The sequence below is a fragment of the Triticum aestivum genome, chromosome 2B, assembly GCF_018294505.1.
Source record: "Triticum aestivum cultivar Chinese Spring chromosome 2B, IWGSC CS RefSeq v2.1, whole genome shotgun sequence".
Taxonomy (NCBI): Eukaryota; Viridiplantae; Streptophyta; class Magnoliopsida; order Poales; family Poaceae; genus Triticum; species Triticum aestivum.
In genome coordinates, this window is record NC_057798.1 from 207,117,592 (window position 1) to 207,124,782 (window position 7,191).

Sequence of the window (7,191 nt, forward strand, 5' to 3'; positions counted from 1 at the left end):
CGGCACGAGGATGACCTCTACCCGCATGACACGTGTGCTCTCCCCGCAAGTTGTAGAGGTAATTGCTCTGCTTTCTCTACACATTTACAGAGATTTGTATATGTGGTGTGCACACAGATAAAGATGAAGTAATGTGCATAGTATAAGCTCAAAATCATGTTAGTGCGTATAATGTTCAGAGGGTGGTCACAGGCAGAACCAATTGTTCTCCAACATTCCATCAGCTAACCCAATTATCCATAGCTCCGAAATTTCATCAACACAGTTACACTTTCTTCTTATCTATCATCAACAATGTTGTTTACAACATGAACAGCAAATCAAAACCTTATAAAATGGAATAATCAGTAATTTCAAAATCCGTATCAGAAATGCTATTACAACACACAACAGGATCAATGGGACAATGTTTTTATTTGATGGATGGCGTGGAGGCGCAGCACCCTCTTTGACCTTTGTGCAACGCACATCTCTTCCTCCTTGCGATTGGCTGATTCTTGCAAGGTGAACCATCGGATGCTCGAGCTCCACAGACAGATGGCCATCCCGACCTTCCGGAACATGGTGCCGATGAAGCACCAGTGACCTCAATTCCTCCGTGCTCCTCGCATCTTTCCCTTCCTGTCACTGGTGCCAGTTTGCAGTACCCATTATCTGTCACTACTCCACATATGGCTGATGCGTCGTCGTTTGCTTCTCTCGTCTGACATCCTTGGCCTCTCAACGATGGTGCGCTGGCTGATTTCTGTGCTTTGAGTAGCTCAAACCACTTTCTTCCAACAGGCTCATCTTGGTGGAACTGAGATTCTGCATGGGAGGTTCCATATGCCTCATCTTCTGTAGGAGCTTCTCCGATTTTCATCTCCTTTGCTTCCAAGCTGTTCCTTTGCTGTGATGGCTCCTTTACATTTGTCGACAGATTTTTGGACTGGTCTGCATTGGTTTGCCATGCTTGATCTGGTTTACTTGGATTAGCAGTTTGTTGAGGTATGGATTCAACAGTTGGAATAGCAACTTGGCAAGTGGAGCTAGAAGAGGATACTTTGCGACTGTATGCGACTCTTGACTCTTCTACCTTTGTGCAACTCACACCTTTTCCTTCCTTCCATTGGATCCTCTAGACAAGAAGAACCATCTTCTAGCATTACACCACAAACAGCTTCGGCTTCTCTTGTCGGCACAGTTTGCCGTTTAATAACATCGATCTTTTTCACCTTGTATCCTTCAGACTTTCTACGTGCTTGTTTATTACCAGCAGTATTGGTCTGAGGTGTGCATTTCCGGTGAATATCAATTGCCTCATTTAAACCGTCACCAGAGTTAACTAAACGAGGTCTGAAGCCGACAAACCTACGTACTCTTGGAAGCATATTTTTCATACTGCCAGATGAAATCTCAACAGACCCACTGCTGTTAATCTTTATACCTGCTTTCTCTCCAAACACCCTCTGTTTGAAGTGCTGAACTCTGCCAAGCAAAGATAATCTATGGCTTCCCTGTTCTAACTTGAGCAGTATTTCTTCGCGACGACACACACCATTCTGCAGTTTGTTCCATGCATAATCAAATACTCCCAGTAGCTGAGCTTCAGTCTTCTCAGCTGCTTTTTTGGAACCCATCTGTTTTTGCCCACAGTAACGAAGACATTAGGCACAATGGCAAGTATATTTTCAACATAATCACAATACAAACGGCTAGAGATAAAAAATGATCCGTTCTGTTTCTGTACAAGATACTAAGAAGCATTGTTTATGGATCTCCCTTCATGCATCACTTTCAACGGAAGATTTCACATACTCACTTTAAACCACTACTTACAAAATATGGCTAGGTAAATGCCGTACAAATAAATTTCCAAGAACAGTGTGCATGATTTAATTAGGTTCATGACCAACCAGGCAACCACATAATACATACATATTGTCAAGTATCAACTACAGTCCATTAAGTGCTGAAGGCAATATTGTGGAAACAGTTAAGACGAGACTGCACAATGACAAGTCTGCACCAAACAGCCAACACGTAAACTTTATAACTATAAAAACATTAGCAAGGGTTCAAAGGAAAGGACATATTAACACGACACTCTTATATGCACATTTGAACAGCATGAGCATGAGAATTTGAAGAAACTTCAAAAGGAAGTCTCCGAAACAATATCAACAGAGAACACCACCAAGTAACTACTTTGCAGGAGGCTATGATGCTGTTCTTGAAACCTAAAGGGCACGAGAACTTGCAGCCTTGATTGACATATTTTAATAACTCTCATAATAGATGCGTGCACTTGTTTATCATCAAACTATGAGGCATCATTGGTGTGTTAGTGCAGATTTTTGTATGACAGTTCAACAAACCCCTTCTCATCGTAAGAAGTGGGAAACAAGCATGAAAACACTTACCAGCGCACATCGAAACATCACGGAGTAACCTCTGGAGAAGACTTCCCTGAACAATCCAGGTCCTGCCGTGAGCGCGTTCATCTCAGCTTTACCGACAGCAGCCAACGGATTCCCGGTGTCCAGGTGTGACCCTGTCCGTCCGTACTGCTGGAGCCTCGCCCTGACACTATCGGCCTGCCCGAGGTACACCACCACGACGACGACTGATCGATTTCTGCCAGCCCTGACACCATCATAGGAAGGCCTTGCAACGCCCAGCTCGTAGAGACCAGGGAAGTTATCCGGGAGGTTGCGTGTGTGATACCTCTGGACCCCCTCCTTGCCGGCGGAGTGGTCCTCCCAGTCCGACGGCCCCACAAGAACCTACAAACGGGGGAATTCAGGAGCAAATCAAGCTATAATCAAGAACCCAAGATTTTCCAATCCGACCCTAGAATTTGAGGCGCGGGGTGGAAATCGCGTAGCAGTGCGGATGGAGGCCACGGGCCGGATCTCGTCAACTAAGCTCCCAATCAGGAAAGCTTGCAGCGGCTGCCGACAGTAGCAGATGGCAAGCAGGAGAGGAGGAGCACGCACGCACCTTCCATGGGGAGAAGAGGGAGTCGTGTTTGGTGCGGGGGCAGTCCTCCCGCTTCAGTCTGGCGGCGGCGACTGCAGGCATCGCTACGCCGCCTCTGCCTAGCGCACTCCCTGGTAGTGTCTGGCAGGTAGGCTCAGCGCCGCCGCCGGTCGCATCGCCGCCGAGAGAGGGGCTGTCGTCTTTCGAGAATCGTGGCCGATTTGGAATTTTGAACTTTATCGCTCGGCCGGGATCGGTCCAGCCGTTCACACAGATGCGGGTTAGAGCAACTCCAAGGCAGCGACCGTGTTTTGTACTCGTTTGAGTCGGCTGAGCGTACGTTTGTATTCGTTTTTTTTTCGATTGTGCGCGGAGACTAAAAACACCCAACATTAAGAAGTCCAAACTATAACTAACATTAAGAAGTCCAAACTATAACATAATTAAACATTAAAACTCCGGCCAAACGCCGATCAAAGTCTACTTAAACTTAATTGAACATTAAAAAAGGACATTGCCTTCCCGCGCGCTGCTCTAGGCGTCGTCGTCCTCCCCCGGGCTGGTGAGGTCGATGAGCTCCCGCCGGCACCGGGCCAACGCAGTGGAGGTCGATGAGCTCCGGCACCGGGCCAACGCAATGGAATGATGCCCCGCGCCGCATCCACCGATGGTTGCGGCGCCGGCTGGCGGGCGCGCTCCTCTGACGCCCTCTCCCGGCGCTCCTCCGCCTCTTCCTCCCGCGCCCAGCGGCGCTCAAGCTCCGTCTGACACTCACCGTTGGCGTGCTCCTCCACCAGCACGCGCGTCCTCCATTGTTGCAGGTATGGCGTCTCCTGCTCCGTCGTCGCGCCAAGCCCCATGGGCGGCACGCAGACCCATTCGCGGACCTGGACGGTCCACTGATACCGCACTGACTCAGGCTCCTGTGGAGGTGGCTTGACCTTGGGCTCGGGAAGCGCAAGAGGCGGCGGCTGTGGCGGGGGAAAGACGCAGTCGCCGGCCGTGGACAGTGCGACGACGTTCTCCAGGCCTTCTTAGTGCGCGTCCTCGTCGCACCTGCTCTCCTCGAGAGCGCACTGCAATGCCGCCTCAAGCGCGGCCCGGTAGGCTGCTTCCTCTGGCTTGACCTCTGGCGGCGGCGGTGGGACAACGTGGTCGAGCTGCATGCCGTGGAGGCGTCCTGCTCGTGCTCCATGGCGAACCAGATCTCCCGGTTGGGGGAGTCGGCCGCATAAGCAGGGTGCCGCCGCTGCTCCAGTGTCCGCAACTCATGGTGCCTGCGCACCTCCTCGACGTGCGCACGCCATGACCGTGGCACCGTCGACACTGGGGTACGGTGTGGGTCCAGATGCCAACCATGCGGCAGGGTGACATCTGGATAGGGTAGCGCCTGCTGGTACTGCCAGTGCCACCTCGTGTAGTGCACTGGGATGTACATGCGCTCCCTTTCCCGCAGTGGCGCTCCGCAGTGAGGTGGTGGCGGCATCAGGGAAGAGCTGGCGGCGGGGTGAGCTTGCCCTTGCCCTTGCTAGAAAACCCCATGGTGGACATGCACAGACTAGACGAGCTAGGCAAGCTAGGGTTTGTGTCATCGGTGAGGGAGCAAGGATGGCTAGATGTGGACGGGGAGAGAAGTGGATGAGGTCGGTCTCGCCGCACGCTTCCATTAAAAAGGACGACGATCGACAACTTCCACCCATTGCCAAGCGGGCCTGAGTTAGGTGTCCGCGTTTAATACCACCACATGCGGTGGTTGGGCGACAGACAAGTGGGGCCACACGGACACCGAGAGGACACACACCTTGTCTGTTTTGTTTCCTCGTGGATGCAAACCAGGCGCAAATTTGGGCTTGAAATGCGTCCAGATAAACACTGAGCGAACGCTGCTTGGGTTTGGGTTCGGGCGTTGGGCCAACGATTTGGTCCATTTCGATCCAAACGAACACGCTCGGACAATTTGGGTCGACCCATTAGAGTTGCTCTTAAAGCTCTATAACCGGACTTGACAATCCGACCCCGCGGGCACGTCCGGACACGTCTACGACAACGCCGGGCGGTCTCTTATGGTCTGCTGCACATGTTGGAAATATGCCCCAGAGGCAATAATAAATTGGTTATTATCATATTTCCCAGTTCATGATAAATGTTTATTATTCATGCTAGAATTATATTGACTGGAAACTTAAATATATTTGTGAATACATAAACTACACCGTGTCCTTAGTAAGCGTCTACTAGAGTACCTCGTTGATTAAAGATGGTTAATGTCATGGGTTTGTCACGGCAGATGCCCTAGTGAAAGGATTTAGGTGTGGAACCATCGCGACTAGGTTAGCTTGAAGGGGTTGAAGGGGACAAAGGACACAAAGAATTTACCCAGGTTCGTCCCCTCAAGGTGGAGGTAAAAGCCTATGTCCTGCTTCTAGTTGTATTGCTTGAGTTTCGATTACAAGGGAGCGAATACACTTGACCTAGTTCTCGATTGCTTGTTTCTTGAGTTAACCCGCCACTGGATCTCACCTTTATATACACAGCTTGAGACCCGGAGGCTTACAGAGTCCCGGCCGGCCTACATACCGTGGTCGGCTCGGTTTCTAACTAGCAATAACTTACAAGGCAAGTCATCATACGACGGTTCACAGGTTCGGGTCTTGGGCCTTTACCAGGCCTACCTCTATGAGCCGCCGTCTTCACACCTTGGGCCTCCTTAGGCATTCTTCATATTAAACCGTCAAAGGTGTAACCCGGCCCCTCCTGGGCGGGTCACACCTCAAAACTATATCTCCAACATTAGGCTCCAGGTTGACTTGAACTTGTTCATGTCAATCTTCAGTATTTTAACTTAACAAAACCGCACCAATGTCTAATTTTGTGCAAACCACTGTAACCCGCCATGATGTCTTATAACCCTCCATGACGTCATGTGCATTAAGGTCGCACATGACCCAGGATATCTTAACAGATCTTTGTCTTTAATGGGCCTCCCGAAAATCGAGGCGCCCGCATCGTAAACATAATCATTTTGCCCCTCGATTTCCACATGTGCCATCTTATCATCTGCTTATAAATAGGGACAGGGGCCCTCCTTTTCACTTTTACCCCTGCCTCTTCTTCTTTTTCCTCCCCACGACGACCAATGCCAACAGAGCTCCGCCACCGCCGTCCCCCGCCAGCGACTTCAGCACAGGCCGCTGCATCAACCTGACCGGACCAGATAACGGCGGTGCACCCCCGCTCTTCATTCAAGCATCCAGGTAAAGTTCTCCCTTTGACCTAGATTCATGCTGGATCATCCTTGTTCATAGGGTTCAGCGGAGTTCATTGCAGTTCCACCGCCACACTACTTTAATCAATCCAAGAATGACACTGAAAACTTGCATCAGTAGCTCGTAATATTCGTCTCGAATCATAAATGTATCCCTTCTTTCCGAGATTCAACCCTCAATATAGCAGTTCGTCCTCCATGTTTTAGGTTCAACAATTTCCACCTATTTTTCGAACTGTCGTAGATCCAAAATTATAAGCAGAACCTGCGAAACTTATTTGTTCAACACTTGGCGAAATCTCACTCCACTCCAGATCTTTAGATAACTGCCTTGTCACTGTCGTAGGGGCGGCTTAAATGGTATTTTGTAACCCGCCAAATTCCCGCCGGCTTACTTATGAACTTTTTAACCGTCATCATTTATCTAAAGCTGATATTGCCTGACTGTGCCTTTTCGATTTTAATCATGCCATTCATCCTCTTTCATAGCAATCAATCCTTGCACATAACCAATTTTGCATAATAAAATTGCTTTCTTTAACCTTTGGGTGGCTTACCATCATGAATTTATCCCGCCAATATTTCCTTCTTAGGCCTTACGTGGTAAAAAATGACTAAGACTGTCACCTCGTGCAACTGGGTCGCTTTAACTTCACGAAGCAAACTCTTAATGAGTATGTTCAAACGAGCGTCTTAGCAGCCAAAAATGTCGTCCACTGGCGAGTTCCAGGGCTAGAAATTAGACCTCAACCAAAGGAAGGCAAAGTCATAATCTTTGCCGACCATATAAACCGGGGCTTCTCACCACCTTGGTCAAAATTCTTTCGCAATGTATTGAACTTCTTTCAACTTCACCCCATAGTTTCAAATAGCGAAGATAACATCCGCTATTGCATCCGCAATAGCGCCAGCGCAATAGCGTCCGCTGCTGCCCAAATTAAATATCATTACTTTTTCTTAATGAT

The 7,191-nt window shown here is 49.3% G+C and overlaps 1 pseudogene; it reads right to left on the minus strand.

Moving 5' to 3' along the window:
• Window positions 1-220: 220 nt before the first annotated feature.
• Window positions 221-3,268, minus strand: LOC123044382 (protein EFFECTOR OF TRANSCRIPTION 2-like; annotated as a pseudogene).
• Window positions 3,269-7,191: the final 3,923 nt, after the last annotated feature.